The 21,053-nt window shown below is 41.7% G+C and overlaps 1 long non-coding RNA gene and 1 pseudogene across 1 annotated transcript; one reads left to right on the forward strand and one right to left on the reverse strand.

Moving 5' to 3' along the window:
• Window positions 1–922: 922 nt before the first annotated feature.
• On the reverse strand, window positions 923–2,785 carry LOC143272700 (uncharacterized). Its single transcript, XR_013050322.1, has 2 exons — window positions 2,649–2,785; window positions 923–1,192 (listed from the first exon to the last, which is right to left on the reverse strand). It is a non-coding gene; the product is annotated as an uncharacterized LOC143272700 (long non-coding RNA).
• A 6,663-nt stretch (window positions 2,786–9,448) lies between these two features.
• LOC102909444 (kelch-like protein 25) lies at window positions 9,449–11,744 on the forward strand (annotated as a pseudogene).
• The last annotated feature ends 9,309 nt before the right edge of the window (window positions 11,745–21,053 follow it).

The raw sequence follows: 21,053 nt of genomic DNA on the forward strand, positions 1-21,053 counted from the left end.
AAAAATGCCACAACGATATCTAATACCTAACGTGCTAATTTTGAAAATTTTAAAAAAATGTAAAAATCCAAACAAAACAGGGAGTTTCAATTGTTTCTAACTCTGAATTGAAAGCTGTGCTAAGCACTAAAGGCAGCCACCAGGTGTTTAGAATCTCTTTGTCTCTGTTAAGCAGCCCCCATCCAGCAGAGTCTCTGTACCCAGAATCCACTGGGGGTATACTTTTATAACCTCTCCTTTCTTTTTTACATATATGATATCATTTAAAACAACTTTTCAAAAACATGCACACACATTTAATATACACATATTGCTTATTAGTGGAGACACTGCTGTCGCCCTAGAGAAGCCCTTCAATGTTACCACATGAATGTCCTCTTAAGCACCTACCACCCATAATGCAAAGTTTTAATGATTCACAAAGAATTATAAAATTTATTTTAATGCCTCCTAAAACCACCTTATTCATTGCTAGGTGTTTATATAATGTAGACTTGAAGAAAGATAGGAGATGAGGGGAACTGTGGGGAGAAAAGCACAGACTTTGTGATGAATTATTTTCCCGGTACATAGACGATGCTGTGTGAGAATAAGACAGCTTAGCAGATGCACAAATCCATTATCTCTTCACATGGCAATATGCTCCTCCTTTCAGAAAAATCCAAGCAAACTTGGAACATAAAATAATATAAACAGGTTGAAATGCAAAGCAAAAGAATAGAAACAATTGGTACAAGCTGGTAGAATAATAACAAGACACACCACATAGGTGAGCCTAGATCAGACACTTCCATTTATGTTCACCACTCAAAAAAGAACTCAATACACAGTCACCCCATTAAGCAGCTGGAGCATCAGATCTCCACCATGGGCACCGGCACATCGACAGGCACACCCCACAGTGAAGCACAGGGGTGATGGCTTTCACACAATTGTCATTTCAGTTTCATTTTGCAAAGGCTCATGGGAGCTATTCCATGACTCACACAACCAATGTGTCCAGAAACAGGTGTTTTTAAATGTACATCTGGTGATAAATATTAAAGATGAAAGTTCTGACAGAGTCTGCTCATTTCGTTCCCACTTGGCTTTGTAGCTGCTACTTACACAGTTGCAGATGGAGCTCCACAGACGACTCCCAGTTCTCCTATCTTGAACTCCAAATGCCATTTTCCTCAAGAATTTTGGATATCTATAAAATTATTATCAAATCAAAAGACTATAAATCAAGATTCACAGCTGAACACTTCTGAGAGGGAATTTTATCTCATTCTACATAAAATAGCAGTTGTCTCTTGGCTCCTATTATACCCCCATCCTCCGAGTTATGCTAAGAAACTTTGGAAGTATAGCTAAAGCAGTACTGCACTATAGTTACAAAGTTCAGGTTCTAACATCTGTAAAACCAAAGCAACCAAAGCCAGTCCCCTACTGGCTCAGAAACAAATTTCTTCATCAGTAAAAGAAGAGGAAGAGTGTTCTTTTTTTCTTTTTTTTAATTAAGAAATTTTTAAATTTATTTTACATATCAATCACAGATCCCCTCTCTTCCCTCTTCCGGCCCCCCAGCCTTACCCCTCCCATCCCACCCCCTATTCCCTCCTCCAAAAAGGGAAGGCCTCCCATGGGGAGTCAGCAGAGCCTGGTACATTCAGTTGAGGCAGGAAGAGTGTTCTTATTGAAGAAGTTCTGCTGTGAATTTTCAATATCATAAAACATGGAATATACCAAAAATCTGTCACCATTATTACACACATAAGTACAGTTTATTTCCCAAAACCATAGGCAGATTTGGACATTGGTTCTATGTACATTATAATGAAATGGCATGTAAAGATTAACTTTGGGATTACTTTTAGGAGGATAAAGGAATGTGTGTGCTTTACCCTTCAGTCAAACCTTCTTTGGTATAACCAAAATCCTGGGCAAAGACTCTGAGAGGCAGAAACAAGAAAGATAACAAACTAAAAAACTCAAATCTAAAGGATTTACATGGCAGTTGGTTCCCTGGATTTTCCTCTTGTCCTATATATCCCACATTGGATTAAAAAAAACAGAAATTTGAAAATATTAATATTAATGGAAAGATATGGCAAAGAAGAAGGGGGAAAAGGAGGAGGAAGAGGAAACAGGGAGGAGGAGTAGAAGTATGATGAGAAGAAGGAGGAGGAGGAAGAAAAGAGGAAGAAGAGGGAAGGAGGAGGTGGAGGAGGAGGAGGAAGAAGAAAAAGAAGGAAAAGGAAGAGGAGGAGGAGGAGGAGGAGGAGGAGGAGGAGGAGGAGGAGGAGGAGGAAGAAACAGCCAAAGGAAGCCTGCCTTCTCATGCCAAAGGATTGTGAAACAGGAAGCATAGCAATATGGAAAATGTTGATAAAAACCTCTTTACCCTAATCAAACAACACTAAAATAGTATACTATTGCCCTGACAAGCAGAAGTGGGTGTCGAGTCTAGTCATGAGACCTTGACAGGCTGTAAAACTGATATGCATCCTTCCCCTCCAGATTGATGAAGAGAAAGGCAAAACGGGGAGCTGAGACTTGCATCCCTGTCAGCTGGTTAAGAGGAGCCCTTTGATGATATCAAGTGAGAACATAGAGGGGAAACAGGGCCCTGAACTTCTGCTCAAGTCAGAGGAAACAAAGCTTACCTGCTCTCTTTGAGGTGGATCCAGAGGACATATTGTAGAGTTGGGCTTTTAAAATGGGGCTTGGGTGACAAGGATAATTCCAGCAGGACCCACAGAGGCCACTAGGTAAACAGTAAGATGATGTCACTCCCTCCCAGTCAGGCACCAGAAGACTAACAAGTATTCAGATTTTGACCAATGGGGCAATAATTCAATGGACTGTGAACTCAAGAGTTAAAAGCAAACGACACCCATAGACAAAAACATAACGCCTTGACCTAAGTTCCATTTACCCAGATTAACTGAAAATGAATCAGAGGTTTAAATACAAAACTATAAAACCTGTTTAGAAGGTAGTCCTGGGGAACATTTCCAGGATATAGAATTTGATGAACATTTTGTAGACTTAATCCAAAAAGCAAAACCCAGGGAATTAAACTAATTAATTAATTGTACCTTATTAAACACTTTCACTCTGTGAATGAAAATGTTAAGAGAATGAAAAGACATGATACATGAGGAAATGTTTGCAAACAGACAAATGTTCATCAAGCTCACTTAAAACTAAATAGTAAAAATAATCCAGTTAGAAAATGGGGGCTGTGGCGGGGGGGCGGGCAGGAAAGCATGATTTCCTCAAGAGGGCACACATACAGCAAATGTGGAGGTGAGAAAGGAGCCTCTATTGAGAGACTCCAAATGAAGACTACAATGAGATAAACAAACTGAAACTTAAGTTGGTAAGTATAAAGTGACCATACTGAAGGCTAGCAAGGATATAGAAAAACTTCATCTTTTGGGTGGTACTGAGGGGAACAGGCCCAACACTTTTTCTTAAGATAATTGAACAGATATTGGACAGAGCAGAAGTTGCACTCCTGGGCACTTGTCCCAGAGAAACAAAACCTTATTATTATTTATTTGTAATAACCTAAAGCTGGAACACTCAGCAGTAATAGAGAATGAGCTATTGACAGATATGAATTAGGTGGATTTCAGGGACATTGAAACAAGTCAAACAATCTCAAGCAAGACTTACAATGTGAGTCCATTTATGCAACATTCTTGGAATGATCTGTTTGTAGAGATAGAAAACAAATTAATTGCCAGGAGTTGGGGCATTGTGGATTAGGGAGATGAGCGTAGCTGTAGAGTTTGGGGGAGATATCTTTAGTCTTGATTATATTGGTTGTTATATAGTCCTACACATGTTTCAAAACAGTATAAATTCATACAGAACATTGAGTCCTGCCTTTCACATTTTATTATAGTTATGTAAGACAATCCGTTGGAAGAAACTGAAGCCAGAGTCTGGTACAGTGCTTCTCTGCAATTTTCATGGCTCTATAATTACTTTAAAATAAGAATTATGTGTGATTTCAAATTTTTCATCTTGAGGGCATTTCTAGAGAACAAGAGGTTTGTATGCATGTCAATCAAAGAAAGCAAAATGCAACTCAAAAAAATGACTGCATTGAAAACATGTCACAGACTATTGTGGCTTAGAAAACAAACAGTTCCTTTTAATTTGAGACCCAAGTAGATTGATGGTTTTCAACCTCCGGCTACATATTAATACTAAGAGGGGAGCTTCCACAGTGTCCAGTGTCCATCCCTACCTTCATCATTTCTGGTCTGGGATAATTTGCGTTATCCAGGATGGTTGTAAATCTGTCCTGGAGTGAGGAAAATCAGAATTCATCGAAGAAATGAAACATCAGCTCCATATATAAAATTTGACAGTCTTGTTGAGTACTTCTATAAGACAAGTAAGCCTGAAAGTTGTTGGTATTCTAAGAGTGGGGCAATATGAGGTCTGTTACTAAGCCCATTGCACCTTCTAAACCCTTGAGCAATATTTATTATCCATGCACCTTAAAAATGAAGTTGTTAATTTGCAATGGGGTTGTGCTTAAAAAAGAATTCTATGAGTGGTCCTTCGGATATGGATGATTCTCTTGAATGATATTTTTCTTTTGAACGGTTATTAACAAAAATCAAGGGTAAATACCCTGCATACATGCAGTAGTTTGTGAGTAGCTCCTTCTTCAATGAATGGACCACAGTGAAGCACAGGAGGAGTGCAGGTTAGAATAGCAGATGTGTTCCATATAGGACACATGATACAATGCAGGAATTATGACATCGTGTCAAAACTCCACATGGATATATATAGTTTCCATTATGCAACAAACTTTATTTAACAACAGTTTGCTGATGCTCCTGATGAATGCTGGATATTACAGCAAATATGTGATAGAGATTCAGAGCAGAAGCCAGAAGCCAGAGGGGCCTCTGTTCACGCCCTTGCTACTCTAATGACAGGTTATCTGCCTTTGGATGAGTTCTTTACCAATTCCTTCAGATTTAAATTAGAAATAATAACATTCTGAGAAGTGAATGAAATAACATTAGCAAGTACTTCAAGCTGTAAAGTGCTCAACACTATTATTTCTAATGTTATTTCATTCACCTCTCAGGATGTTATTATTTCAAATTTAAACATGACTCGTGTAAAGCCAAGCACAGGGGTATATATCTTAATACCAGAGCTCCTGCAAAAAGATGGAAGGCAGATATGGGAGACTCCTGGAGGCTTGTGTATCAACAAGCCTAGTATATACAGTGGCAAGGACGGACTCTGTCTTAAGCATGATAGAAGGCAAGGACAGGCACCCAATAATTGTCCTATGATCTTCACACGTGTGTTTGTTGCATATGCAAGGCTACAGCACTCTGCATCACACACAAACACATGCAAATAGCCAAATACACACATACAAATTGCAATCTATTTAAATAAAGTAGGTATCCTATCATCAAAACTACTATGTGGTGAATTGAAGGGTGATTATTTCCACATAGTAAATAACTTGAGCTCACTTTTTGCACAGATGCAGCCATTAGACAACCCAATGCAAGTGGTCCCTTCCTTCCTCTGTAAAGCCATGTGGGTATACATATCCTATGCCATTTACAGTTTTCCTTTAGGAAGCTAGCAGATTATTTCTCTGTCTGGATTTTCTATTAAAAGCTGCTTCAGCTGTAGTGTTGCTAACATGTAAAGATGTAGATTTAGGAGAAGAATCCTAGTTGCACACATATGGCTGTAAATATTCCACACCCAGAAGCAATGCAGGAGGCCACAAAAATATCTGGATGAATTTCAAACTCTCTGCAGCATGCAATATTAATTAGGGAATATGTGCACGATGCTGAACAGTGTGAAAATAAATGGAATTTATGAATTTTTAAATTTCACAAATAAAAAAATTATACAGTGTTCCTAAATAATAAATTTCAGATAAACCTACGTGAATGATTTATAAGAATAATTGAATAATCAGTTTGAAAACTATCTATGACTTAAATATCAAAAGACCAAAAATAATACATATTTTAATATGAAGTGGGCTTGCTTTTACTTTGTTTTGTTTTCTTTTGTTTTTACAGTGCTAGGGATCCAAACCAGGGCCTTGATAATCAAATGATCTACCACTGAGGTATATTCCAGTCTAATTTTTATTGGGATAATTTTAGTACTGCATATGAAAATTTCACTCCATAATTATTCAAGATATTTTAACACACATGTCTAAGGGCCTGTATTGTTTTTTATATTTAAATGTTTAAATCCTTGAATATTTCCTTTCCAAACATGTTAACTCTATACATAAGAACATTGCTTTTAAAACACAATTATGTGGAAATAGAATACAGCATTGTAAAGGATAAGAAGGAAACTAGACCAAGAAGGTTGAAGTGGAGGTGGTTTGGAGGGAAGGACAAAGTAGGGAGTAGGGGAAGGACAACTAACTCTAACGGTCTTGTGAAAAACCATATGGAAACCCTCTACTGTAGAATCTCCCTAAAATATATAAATTGAATGGAGTTGCCAGATAACAAGGGAAGAGAATGCCCTAAGCAGACAGCATATGCTACCAAGTAAAAATGAGTACTAAAAATGGATTACATCTTGTTGAGTAGTTGGCCAAAGGGGTCCCTTAGAATCCCAACCCCCAAACATTTCAGACTGTGTGGTGGTAATCTAATTATACTGAAATGTGATTTTGATTGTATGTTAATAAATAAAGTTGCCCGGGGGTCAGAGCTATTAGAGTCTTTGCAAGAGTGTGGCAGTGGTGGCACACGCCTTTAATCCCAGAAAGCCAGCCTTTAATCCCAGGGAGTGGTGGTAGAAAGCAAAAAGATATATAAGGCGTGAGGACCAGAAACTAGAAGCATTTGGCTGGTTAAGCTTTCAGGCTTTGGAGCAACACAGTTCAGCTGAGAGCTATTGGGATGAGGACACAGAAGCTTCCAGTCTGAGGAAACAGGACCAGCTGAGGAACTGGTGAGGTGAGATAGCTGTGGCTTGTTCTGTCTCTTTAAATAGACGAACAGACAGGAAATAGAGCGCTCATTCGGGAAGCTGGGACACCGCAGGCGGAAGGGTGAGATTTTGGCTCTGAGCTCTGACCTCTCGGCTTTCTCTTTTGCATTATTTCTGTGTTTCTTATTTAATAAAACGGTTGGTTACATCAATAAGACTGTTCCCAATGTTGTTGGTTACCCTCCACAACCTGAAAGTAAGGCCCTATTGCTGAAGACACCACTTACTTGTATAATCAAATACAAACTGAGCTGGTGTCAAACTAGATGCTTCACCTCTGCTGACTATCATTCCTGGTGCTGGAAAGTACTATACACACTATCAGAAAAAAAAATCATCAATATCACCTATCTCTGAACCGTGCAATCTATAACAGTGACCTGTCTGCAAGATATACTGATGCAATATTGGCACAACCATTATAGGAATAACCAACCAGTTTTTTTTTTATTAGATTTAAGGCCCATTCCAGGAGATGAAACCCATATCTGACACTGTTTAAATAGCCAAGAACATGAGGCTAGATAGGTCATGGACCTAGGGGCAAAAACCTGACACTATTTTTCTTCTAAATGAACATAGCACTAAAATGACTCCCAATGACATACTGATATACCTGTAGATCAGTGCCTGGCTCAACCCTCATCATAAAACTTCTTGAAATAGATAAGAATCAACACACAAACCCACAAATGGACGATGTGATGAGAGTGAGAGACTTTGGGGCACACAGTCTTAAATAAGATGTCTTTATTAAACCCTTGCCCCTCAAGGCTCAGGGATCTATGTGGAAGAGGAGGTAGAAAGATTGTAAGAGCCATAAGTGGTAAATGACTCCAAGAAAACAGCATGCAGACACAACAGGAATGATACACATGTGAACTCATAGATACCATGACAACACACATGAAACCTATACAAATTCAAAATTCAACATAGACAAATCCCAGCACGGAAGTTAGGAGGCAGACACAAAGTTCTACTACTAACCAAGAAGCTATTGGCAATTGATATCTGTAGTAGGAAGGTTTCTCTGGTCGCATTAGGCCCACACAGTCCCATGGCCCACTTATAAAATAATCACTCAGAAGCTTGTATTAATTATAACTGCTTGGCCATTAGCTCAAGCTTATTACTGACTAGCTCTGATTAGCTCTTACACTTAAATTAAACCATAATTTTTATCTATGTTTAGCAACAGGGCTTGTTACCTTTTCTCAGTTCTGCCTTGACATCTTGCTTCCTCTGTGTCTGGCTGGTGACTCCTGACTCTTCCCAGGATTCTCCTCGTCTCCTCACCCTGCCTATACTTCCTGCCTGGCTACTGGACAATTAGCGTTTTATTTATCAACCAATCAGAGCAACACATATTCACCGCATACACAGCGACATCCTGCAGCAGATATTTGCTGGGAGAGGGAAAATTAGTTTTCTACAATGGAATGACATTGAATATGTCAACCACACTCCAGGGCAGGTCTCATGCTCAGGAATAGTTAATTAAAACAAAGACTCCACGATTGTGTGTGTGTGTGTGTGTGTGTGTGTGTGTGTGTGTGTGTGTTGTTATGGTTTGTTTCCCTGCTTGTTTGTTTTCTGTTTTTGTTTATTGAGGGAGAAAAGAGCAAGTGCGAAATTTGATGGGTAGAAAGGTAGGGAAGATCTGGAAGAACTTATGGGAGGGGAAAGAATATGCTTGAAATATATTGTATGGATGGAGAAGAGAAAAGAGAATGGAAGAACTAGATGAGTAAGAACTTGAGAGGAACAAACTGAGATGGGGAAGAACTAGATTAAAGGGCTAGAAGAGAGTACTAGAGGAACAAGATGGAAGATGAAGAAGAGCCAGATGGGAAAGCCCTAGCTGGGTAAGAACAAGGTGAAGAGGACCTAGATGAATTAAGACGAGAGAATTAAGATAGAACTTAGAGGGAGCAGTAGATAAACAGAGAGAAATCAGGCAAGAACAGAGCTAGGCACAAGAACAGAACTGAAGCTGTGTATATAGGATGTTATGCCAAGAATTAAAGCAAGTGGACTATACAGCTCGATGTGCTGAGATTCTATTTCCCGAAAATAGTCCTCGCTGTTAGTAGTTCTCTCTCCTGAGCCCCTGGGATGCATAATATTAAGGCTGGTCCCACTAATATTATACAAGAGAATCTGCCCTTGGAGCTGCAGACATAGATAAATGCAGTCGGAAGTGGTCTGCAGTAGAACATGCCCACTATCAGGAGAAGGTCTCGGTGCTATGGCAGAACAAAGGGTGTCTTGTTATGCGAGACAGCACAGATGTCCCTCTTGGTATGAGTGTAGTGTGCAGTAAGTGCCTGGAAATACTTGAACTGAATTGAATTCATCTCAGCATCTACTATGTATAAGGTCGGTGCACCTTGTCCGTCAGTGTTCATGAGACCCGCAAGTCTGGAGCAGCACAGGCTCCATGAACATGTCCCTCTTCCACAAGGCCTCGCACCCTGACTGCGTGCTGGCCCACCTCAACACTCTGCGTAAGCACGTATGTTCACCGATGTCACGCTCTGGGCTGGTGACGGCGCCTTTCCCTGCCATCGGGCAGTGCTGGCGGCCTCCAGCCGATACTTTGAGGCCATGTTCAGCCACGGCCTGCTGAAAGCCGGGATGATACGGTCAACATCCAGGACAACCTGCACCCCGAGGTGCTGGAGCTGCTGCTGGACTTCGCCTACTCCTCGCGCATCGTCATCAACGAGGAGAATGCAGAGTCGCTGCTGGAGGCCGGTGACATGCTTTAGTTCCACGACTTCCGGGATGCAGCTGCCGAGTTCCTCGAGAAGAACCTTTCCCCCTCCAACTGCCTGGGCATGATGCTGCTGTCCGATGCCCACCAGTGCCGACGGCTCTACAAGTTCTCCTGCCGCATGTGCCTGGTGCACTTTGAGACGGTGCGGCAGCGAGGACTTCAACAGTCTGTCGAAGGACACGCTGCTGGACCTCATCTCGAGTGACGAGCTGGAGACGGAGGACAAGCGTGTGGTCTTTGAGGCCATCCTGCAGTGGATGAAGCATGACCTGGAGCAGAGGAAGGCTCAGCTGCCACTGCTCCTGCCCAGCGTGCGGCTGGTCCTGCTGCCCTCGGACTGCCTGAAGGAGGCCGTGTCCGGGGAGACCCTCCTCATGGGGGACGAGCGCACCAAGCTCATCATAGATGAGGCCTTCCGCTGCAAGACCAAGATCTTGTAGAACAACGGTGTGGTCACCAGTCCCTTTGCCCGGCCACGGAAGCCAGGCCACACGCTGCTCATCCTGGGGGGCCAGACCTTCATGTGTGACAAGATCTACCAGGTGGACCACAAAGCCAAGGAGATTATCCCCAAGGCGGATCTGCCAAGCCCCCGGAAGGAGTTCAGCGCCTCAGCGATTAGTTCCAAGGTCTATGTGACCGGAGGTAGGGGCTCTGAGAATGGGGTCTCTAAGGATGTCTGGGTATTTGACACTGTCCACGAGGAGTGGTCCAAGGTGGCCCCCATGCTGATTGCCCGCTTTGGCCATGGCTCGGCTGAGCTGGAGAACTGCCTCTATGTGGTGAGGGACATACATCTCTAGCAGGCATTTTCCCTGCCTCTCCTTCTGTCTCCCTGAAACAAGTAGAGAAATATGACCCCGTGGCCAATAAGTGGACTATGGTGGCCCCGATGAGAGACGGTGTCAGCAACGCCGCCGTGGTGAGGGCCAAGCTGAAGCTCTTTGTGTTCGGAGGGACCAGCATCCACCGGGACATGGTGTCCAAAGTCCAGTGTTTTGCCCCCTCCGAGAACCGGTGGACAATCAAGGTGGAGTGTCCCTAGCCTTGGCGATACACGGCTGCTGCTGTCCTGGGCAGCCAGATCTTCATCATGGGAGGTGATACGGAGTACACAGCAGCCTCAGCCTATCGCTTCAACTGTGAGACCAACCAGTGGACTTGGATTGGGGACATGACCGCCAAACACATGTCCTGTCATGCCCTGGCTTCGGGCAACAAGCTGTATGTAGTGGGAGGCTACTTTGGAACGCAGAGGTGTAAGACCCTGGACTACTACGACCCCACTTCAGACACATGGAACTGCATCACCACCGTGCCTTACTCTCTCATCCCCACGGCCTTTGTTAGCACCTGGAAACACCTGCCTGTGTGAGAGGCACCAGTGTCCCCCGCAGGAGGTTTGCAGAGGCTTTCTGATGCCACTGTTGACGCCAGTCTCCTCCCTTGTTTGGCTAGCCCGGTGTAGGGAGGACGACAGGCACTCCTGTGTCTGGCACAGAGTGGGCAGGGTGCCTAGCCGGTGGCTTCCCAGGCCATTGCTGTGCAGGATGGAGCATGCAGAGTGGGTTCTGCCATTGGCAGAAGTGGAGCCATGACGCAGACCAATGTGGCCAGCGCTCAAGTCCTCACAGCTCAGTCTGGTCCTGATGCTGTGGGTGCGGATTAGAGGGTAGGACTTCAAGGCGAGGCTCCCCGTGAATGTGCTCTGGGAAAGAGCCCAAAGTCTGCTTCCTGATGTGACTTAGGCTCAGACCGGCCCTCATCCGTGGTCCAGCTCACTTTCTACTCTACACCTGATCACCGATGTTGGAGACTTGCAGGGTCTGGCCTGTGGACTAATCACTCTGCACAGCACAGAGGTCCTAGCCACGGTGCTTGTCTGAGCCTAGGTGTTGCTTTTAGTAGTTTTCTAACTTAATATAAGTGAGAAAGTTTCTGACTTTCCTTTTGTTCTAAAAAAAAAAAAAAAGAAATATATTGTATGGAAAAATTAAAAAATTTTTTTTGTTTGGTTTTTTTGGTTTTTTTGTTTTTTTTGGTTTTTTGGTTTTTTGGTTTTTTGGTTTTTTGGTTTTTTGGTTTTTTGGTTTTTTGGGGTTTTTTTTGGTTTTTTGGTTTTTTGGTTTTTTGGTTTTCGAGACAGAATTTCTCTGTGTAGCTTTGCGCCTTTCCTGGGACTCACTTGGTAGCCCAGGCTGGCCTCGAACTCACAGAGATCCGCCTGGCTCTGCCTCCCGAGTGCTGGGATTAAAGGCGTGCGCCACCACCACGCGGCTCAAAAAAAATTTAATAAAAAGAAAGGAAAAGCACAGCTATAATCTTAGTGATTCTTCAGTGCTCAGCCATCATTTCTAGTAACTATGAGGGGTACCTTGCAGGTGTCCATGCAGGGAAGCAAACCTTGAAGAATGAAAACTTGGTTCAGATTAATTTCATCAGCCTGGATCAGACTTGGGAAGTCTGATGACAGGTGGTTCTTTGCCAGCATATTTAAAACATAGTACAATCTGGAAAAAAGTCTACTGTTGTGATACAATCCCTGGTGCACAAGGAAGCATAATTACGTCAAAACTGAACTCAGGGTTCATGTCAGTTCTTCCAAGAAGATGGTGTCTAGAGATAGGCTAGGATCTGGCCTAGGGAAGGATCTGGCTGGATTTCAGTCATACAGATGGTGTAGAGGTCATTTGGGCTATTAGCTACCTCTGGTCCTGATTGTGGGAGCTTGGAGGAGCCTCTGGCTATATAGATAATGTAAGGGTCATTTAGACTATTAGGTATCTCTGGTCCTGGTTGAGGGAGTCAGAGGGAGCCCCTGGCTGTAAGAGTCATTTAGATTACTAGCCACCTCCAGTCCTGATGTGTGAGCTTGATATGGCCTGGCCCAACAGATAACGCAGATCAGCAGGCTATTAATCATCTTCAACTCCTAGCCATCTGGGAAGAACAGGTATTTCCTCCTTTGAGGAGACATCCCTGAGGGATTAACATTCCTGGTTTCCTGGATGTCTGTGAGTGCAAGCATCTTCATGCTGTGCTCCCAACAACAGTGCAGTTTGGGTGTTTCCTTATATGCACAAGTAATAGACCAAGTGATCTCATTGTCTTATTTATTTTTAATGTTCTCTCTACCTCCCAAATAGAATCACAGTATCTTTCTTATAAATAAGTATGCCATAGCATAAAAATTTGATCAAGTAAATTGAGGCAAAGAGAAAAGATATTGCAGAAAAATAAGATAAACTATAAAGTAAGGTTGGAATTTATATGGCTCAGTGCAACAACTGAAAATGAGGGAAAAATGATTGTCTTATGATACACCGTATGGCTTGTTCACGGGGGTAATTCCATTTGTAGTTTAGAAGTCTATAGGGCATCTCTCCTGTGAATAATCATAAAGCAGACCTTTCTCTGATATAATATGCAGCATGATTGGTGCCATCTCCATGCTGGTGATATAACACAGGCCTTATGACAACTCTAAGATCCCATAGCAACAAAGGTCAGTAAAATTAACTCTACAGAGCAAGTTTTGCCTCCTTAATGAACAAAAAATACAAATACTAAAGCATGTCTGCTTTAGTCAGAGCTCTCCAAGTAACAGAAATGGTGAAAATGTGCTTGGGGGAGTTTATCAGGGTGGATCACGTGATCAAAGGCCAGAAAGCTAAGCTGGGTGATATCAGTTGCTGTTCAGTCCATGAAGGTGGAGAAACCTCAAAACAAAGAGAGTCAATGGTGTAGTCATAGTGCAGGCCTGAAGGTTGAAAGCTCCTTAAAGAAAGGCTATGTAAGTCCACAGAGGCTGAAGTCCAAAGCTGAAGATTACAGACTATCAGCCTCAGAGGCAAGTGCCTTTACTGACTGAGACATCTCACCAGCCCTCACGTTACTTTTAAAACTAGACTTTCAATTATACAAGGGCAGATTACCTAAAACATCAGGAATGAGTGAATCAGTACTGAAATATCCATGAGCACTTTGCCCCTGATCCCCTTAACTACTGTCTTGCCTTACTAGAAACTAGAGCTGACAAAAGGGAAGAGAAGGCCTGAATCAGTTTGCACAATCTACATGTCAAATGGTGTGAATGTACTCTGGAAGGACTTTCTGCATTATACTCATAACCAAGCATTTCCTTTCAGGCACTGACTGCCAGGAAAACCAAGACTTGAACCCTAGCCAAAAAGAATTACAGGTAAATCCCAAGATTAATTCTTGTCAAACCAATTAAATCAGATGCCAATAGTATCAGAAAATTCACTGAGGCATATAATGGACTTGATTCAAAATTCAAGGAGTAAAAATGGGAAAATTACAGACCATAGTGTCTGACTGAAAGAAAGAGGAAGGAAGTTGAAGAATGATAAACTAGAAGACAAAGAGGGGTTGGGAAGAGGGGAGCAAGGCAGGATAAAGTGTGTATGGTTTCCTGTATCCATTGCATGGGATGTTAGTCCCAATCCAATTGGTCTCACTCAGTGCAGGTGTTTGTGCACAACCTGACGACACACAAAAAAAAAAAATCACAGGACTGAGAAGAGAATTTAGCATGATGCACAAAGAATTACTGCCTGTAGACAAATTTCTAAAAGGTCTTATTAAATAAAAAACACAGAGCCAAATATACGGGTGAAAGCCTTAGATCAGGGAAATAGGGAAAGCCACAAGCCAACCTTACCTCACCAACTCTGCAGCTTCCCAAAGTGAGTTACTTCCTGTCTACCCACGCCTTTATTGCCTTATTGTTCTGCCCTCTCATTGGCTCTCTTAGCACAGCTACCTCACTTCCTCTTCCTACATAGCTCTGTCACTTTCTGTATGTCTGTACAGACCTCCAGGCCTCTATGGTTGGTACTGGGATTAAAGGCATGTGTCACCACGCTTGACTCTATTCCCTACTGTGGCCTTGAACACACAAAGATCCTGCCTGCTAAAGGATTAAGGGCATGTGCTGCCTTACTTCTCTGTTTACTTAAAATGGCTGGCCTTTTCTTTCTGATCTTCAGGCAAGCTTTATTTATTAATGCACAAATAAAATATCACCACAATTCAACACAAATAAAATATCACCACATTTCAAAACAAATAAAATATCACCACAATTGCCAGGATCAATTAAAGATAAAGATGCAAAGTGTGTAGAAACAAACACTCCCACACTTAAAAATACCCAAACAGTGAATAAAAACAGACATTAGGAAGAGGCAATTGTGGTATTGTATTCCCCCAAATATTGTGCATGCTAATAAACTTATCTGGGGTCAGAGACAGAGCAGCCACAATATTAAACATAAAGGACAGGCAGTGGTAGCACACACCTTTAATCCTAGCATTTCAGAGGCAGAAATCCATGTATTCAAGGATACAGCCAGGCATGGTGATTCATCACGCCTTTAATCCCAGAAAGCAGCCTTTAACCCCAAGGAGTGGTGGTAGAAAGCAGAAAGGTATATAAGGCGTGAGGACCAGAAACTAGAAGCATTTGGCCTGGTTAAGCATTTGGCTGGTTAAGCTTTTAGGTTTTGAGCAACACAGTTCAGCTGAGATTTATTCTGGATGAGGACTCAGAGGCTTCCAGTCTGAGGAAACAGGACCAGCTGAAGAACTGGCAAGGTGAGAGAGTTGTGGCTTGTTCTGGTTCTCTGACCATCCAGCATTTCACCCCAATAACTGGCCTCAGGTTTGATTTTATTAATAAGAACTTTTAAGATTCATGCTACAGGCAATTGTTAAACAGAAAGAAGGCCATCAACATCAGGAGAGGAAGAGAGTTCAGAAAAAAAGATAATGCTGTAGAGGTTGCAGAGGAAGTAATGTTATAAGTAGAAACTGGGTAGGAATTTCCTACACTGAAGAAGTCTGGCACTGTGGGCTTGACTGTGTAACATACCAAAACCCGAGTGATGCTCCCTTTTTATTACGAGCCTTTAGCTAAGGGAGGGGGGGTAGAGCAGTAACCTGCAAATCACATTTAAATACTGCAAGAGGGACAGGGGGCTCAGTGGGTTATGTAGTGTTGCTATAATAGTATTGATTTGGGAATAAATCTTATTAATGGGAGGAATCATTTTGGACACTATCCCAGAGAATTTACTTAATGAAATACCAAAATTTCTCATTACATAACATTCTCATTTATAAAGCAATCCCATAAGTGGGTCCTGAACACATCATCATAATTAAGTTCTAGGGTATATAAAAAATCAGTCATGGCAAGCAGGACTCTTATCATAAAAGAAGTTTTCTGTAGATAAATTCCAGGACATTACTGAACACTTCCTATATATGGGAGTGCATAAAAGAGGGTGAGACCCTTAACTATACAAGTCCTTTTCCTTGCAGATCAATGGGAAAACAAAAGACAGGTAGAAATGTACACCTGATTCTGTGAATAGCAAAGGCTAAAACATGTTTAAAGAGTAAAGTAGCTTATAGGGGAAAGGTGAACCATTAAAGGGCATTGAACTTAAGCTTGATTTCAACCATATGTTTCTTGGAAAAGTAGCCCACCAATGCTAAACTACAAAGGGACTCCATGAGCAAAGGAGCAAAGGGAAGAATATACAAGATGCATGTGACGCATCCTTATATATTTGTTGTTAGTCTAGAAAGACTACTTGTTTTACAGTTTGATTTTGTTTCTTGCCACTTTTCTGAAATTGTTGATCATTGCTAGAAGTTTTCTGGTGGGGTTTTGGGATCTCCTGTGTATAATATAATGCCGTCTGCAAACAGGGATAGTTTAACGTCTTTGCCTACTGGCATCAGTTTTATCTCCTGTTTTTGTCGGACTGCTCCAGCTAGTGTTTCAAGCACGTCACCCAAAAGGAGCAGAGACAGTGAACAATGTTATTCCTGAGCTTCATGTATTCTCTTTTAGTTTTTCTCCACTTAGGGTATGTTGGCTGCGGGTTTGTCATACATAGTCATTATTATGTTGAGGAATGTTCCTTCCAGTCCAACTCTCTCTAAGACTTTTATCATATATCCACGTCAGATTTGTCAAAGATCTTTTCTGCATCTATTGAGACATAACTTGAGTCTTGTCTTTAAGTCTATGGACTTAATTTATTACATTTAGTGACTTTCATGTGTCATCCTTGCATCTCCAAGATAAAGCCATCTTGACTGTGGTGGGTGATCTTTTTGATATGTGCCTGTATTTGGTTTGCTAGTATTTTACTGAGGATTTTTACATCTAAGGTCATCATGGCAATAGGCCTGTGGTTTGGTTTGGTGCTTGTTATGCCTGTACCTGGTAATAGAGAGCTGCTGTCTTTGTAGAAAGATTTTGGAAATGTTTCATTGGTTTCTTTTTAAAAAAAAATAATTTAAGAAATATTCATTGTAGATTTCCTTTGAATGTCTGGTAGAATTCTGCAGTGAATCCATCTGGGCCTGGGCTTTTTTGGATAGAAGGATTTTTATTGCCATTTCAAAGCCCTTATTTGTTATGGGTCAATTTAGGTTGTTAAACTCTTCTTGCCTTAACTTTAGTGGTTCTGATGAGTCTGGATAATGTCATGAGATTTGCAGGTAAATGGACTGAACTAGAAAATATTACACTGAGTGATAATAACCCAGGTTCAACAAGACAAGTGCTGCATGTTCTCTTGTGTTTAGGCACCCTAGCTCTGAATCTTTAGATATGAGTATGTAACCCCGAGTAACCAAAGAAACCTGAGTAGTAAAAAGAAATGGGGCAGGGGGAGTTCAAGTGACAGGGCTAACAGGACACGGGTGTAATAAAGAGGGAAAATGGGATGGGGGACTCTACCTAAATAAGACAGAAGGAAGAAGGAAGGATTAAATAATGCTACGGATATTTGAAAAAAACATAGGGAAACACTATTTTATGATTACTTAAAAATACATGTATGATTTAGTTAGGGCTTTATTGCTATAATGAGACACCATGACCATGGCAACCCTTATGAAGGAAAATATTTAATTGGTGCTGGCTTACAGTTTCAGAGGTTTAGTCCATTATCATCATGATGAGAAACATGGTGGCATGAAGGCAGTCATGGTGCTGGAGAGGTAGCTGAAAGTCCTACATCTGCAGGCAGCAGGAACAGCAAGTGAGCCACTGGGATAGGCTTAAGCTTCTGAGATCTCAAAGCCCACTCCCCCAGTGACATACTTCTTCCAACAAAGCCATACCTACTCCAACAAAGCCACACCTCCTAAGAATGCTGAAAGGACCAAGCAGATGCCATAACAGGTTGCTCAGTCTTCTCTCAGAGATCAGGCCTCAATTTCAGTTTCCTGAGACTTGAACAAGCAGTCTCTGGGAGGGCCATGAACAAAAGACATGGTCCTTGCAGTAGCTCCCTTTCTGCACGTACTCTGACTGCTCAAAATTCAGCCAGATGTTTACTGTCTGGTACCCCTCACTAACTTAGAGTTATGTGCATGAGTCAAGGACAGAGCCTAGACCACTGAGCCAGCCCCCACAGTCAGTACGTGCTACACCAGCCAGCCCCCATGGCAGCTCAAGGACAAAGCCTGGAACTTGTCCTGGACAGCCCCCAAAATGGTAATTGTAACCCCCAACCAGTAAAATCAAAGGTCACATACGCTCACCAAATTAGAAGAGAACAGAGATTAAAAAAAAAAAAAAAAAACCAATTCGAGTTGCACCCATGCAAAACACCCAAGCCCCCCAAATGCCCTGAAGGGCTTGTGGTTTTTGCCTTTAAAAAGCTAGCCTCACAAAGAAAGAGCAACTCCTCCCTGCCTCACTGTATTGGGTGTAGGAATGAGTTCCCTGTCTAGACTTGTATCTACAGAATAAACCTTGCTGTTGCATTATGGACATCCAAAGTCTTCGGTGGTCTCTTTGGGGTCACAATCTGGGCATAACAAATGCCTCTCCCTGTGAACCTATGAGGGCCATTTTCATTCAAACCGCTATAATATGTAACATGTATAAGCATCAAACCACCACAATGTGTAACATGTATAACCATAAGCATAGACACACATATTTTTAATGTAGTTATAACAGTTGGAGTGATAATGCTCCCCACAAGAGCCATATACTATCTGACACAAAACCCCACTGCCAGGCATGAGAAACTTCCCTTCAAATTGTTGGTTCTAGGAGTCCACGAGATCCCAAAACAATATAGACCATTGTGTTCTCTTTAAATTCCTCCTAGAACTTGACACCAAGATCCTATTACTGAAGACACCATATATTCACTTCAGACACAGGATTTGGAGTAATCGAACTGGAAAAACCTGGAAGCCTCCTCCCTAAGGAGTAGCTTTCATAGCATCTGAAGGTGCTATAAAAGCTACCAAGGGTGAAAAGTAACGATCATCCTACCCAACTGTAAAACCTATGGACTACAATGAGGACCAGCCTAGCAAGATATCCCTAGAGGTGGAATAGTAGTACTTATATCTAGGGGGGTAACCAACAGATATCAAATTGGCCTACTCCATTAAGGGAAGTCATACCTGGTACTATGACTATCCTGGTAAAACTAACCAACTATCTGTGTCTGGTAAGGAGCATAGAGGAGGACCTACTTCTGCCTCTTTCTGAAACTGGTATAATTCCCAACTGCATTCTAAATACTTATACTCACAGATAAAAAGTGTAGCTCTCATCCCTCAACAAAGAAGCTCCTTCCTGCAGCAGATAGAGATGATTACAGAAATCTATAACTGGTCAACATTCAGAGAACAACAGCTTATGGGGTGCTCAACATCAACTGATACGTCCACAACCAAACACCCACACCCAGGGCTTAGGAAAGATTGCAGAAGAGGGGACAGAGAGGTTGTAAGAGCCACAGGACTTGGATATCTGCTTCAAGATAGTGTCTCCTGTCTATGAGAGGAAAACTGTTCTTAGAAAATCTCAACAATATTGTTGCTTATATAACACCTGCACAATGACAACATGTGTTGACATTCTAACACACAGGGGAAATCTCTCAAAGCTCTGTGGTGCTGAGAGAAGAAGAATCAGTCTTCTCCAGGAAAGAGAACATGATCGGTTATCCTACGATAAGAAGTCATACACATATGAGCAACACCAAATGGATTCCAGGTTTTATTCATATGTACATAAGTGTGTGTACTTATATCTGTCAGTGTGTGTGTATGGATGAAAGAGAGAGAGAAGAGACAGAGACAGAGAGAGACAGAGAGAAAGACAGAGAGAGACAGGAGAGAGAGACAGAGAGAGAGAGACAGAGTGTATATAACAATAACTAAAGAAGAATACGTCATGAATTTGAAAGGGAAGTGACAGAAACATGGGAGGAGTTGTATGGGGACAAGGAGTCATGGAAATGATGTAAACACAGGACTTCCAGGAGCTGAGGAAAATGTGATGAAAGCTTCTTTCCTTTCCTGTGGCTTTTTACAGATTAAAGAGATACCAAGATTACTAGAGACAGATGTTAGCTGCCAAATAGACAAGTAAAATTCAGGAGTCACTTTAGGCTCTTATATTTGAGTTTGTGCTAAATAAACAGTAGTTAATACACTCACAATATTTTGCATAAGAGTGTGTTAGGGAGATCATTGCAATTTGGAAGAGTTCTGCCCTCAGTTGGTTACTTCTGGGGAAACAGGTTATCACTTTCATCGCAGTAAACATAGCATAGGCTGTTTATTCTTGACATTCTATTGAGTCCTTTGTTTCATATGGAAAAAGATGAATTTGAATTCTGGGATGCTGTTAAAATATTATCTTGTATCCTTAGGGAAACACTGTAGGATTGCTGAACTACCTCCAACTACTGACTGGTTTTGTTACATCACAAATCTAAATTTAAAAAAAAAAAAACAGAAAAAATGCAGTTGAGATGGTTATATTGAAGTTAAATCACAGTGAAAATACTCTTGTCATTAAATTATGAAATATTCTATAAAAAGGTGAACTTAGAATTCCATTCTTACTATCATCTTATCAAAGTAATAACTATATAACAGTGTGAGGGGTACTGAGTAACCTTCTTTAAAAAGGAGAGAGTGAGCCCGTCCCAATTGACACATCTACAACACAACTCCTGCACCTGAGGCTCAGAGAAAATTGTGGGAGAGGGGCGTGGAAACATCTTAAGAGCTGGAGAAAGAGGAAGTTTGCTGTAAGATCAGGTCTCCTAGAAGTGTAAGAAGCTAGCTACATCCATGAAGTCTCCACAGTGTCATTGCCTAAACATGAGCTGGTCAAGGGCAACATCAATAGACAAGCTGAAACAAAGGAGGCTTCACCTCCCAC

This window comes from Peromyscus maniculatus, chromosome 4, assembly GCF_049852395.1.
Source record: "Peromyscus maniculatus bairdii isolate BWxNUB_F1_BW_parent chromosome 4, HU_Pman_BW_mat_3.1, whole genome shotgun sequence".
Classification (NCBI taxonomy): domain Eukaryota; kingdom Metazoa; phylum Chordata; class Mammalia; order Rodentia; family Cricetidae; genus Peromyscus; species Peromyscus maniculatus.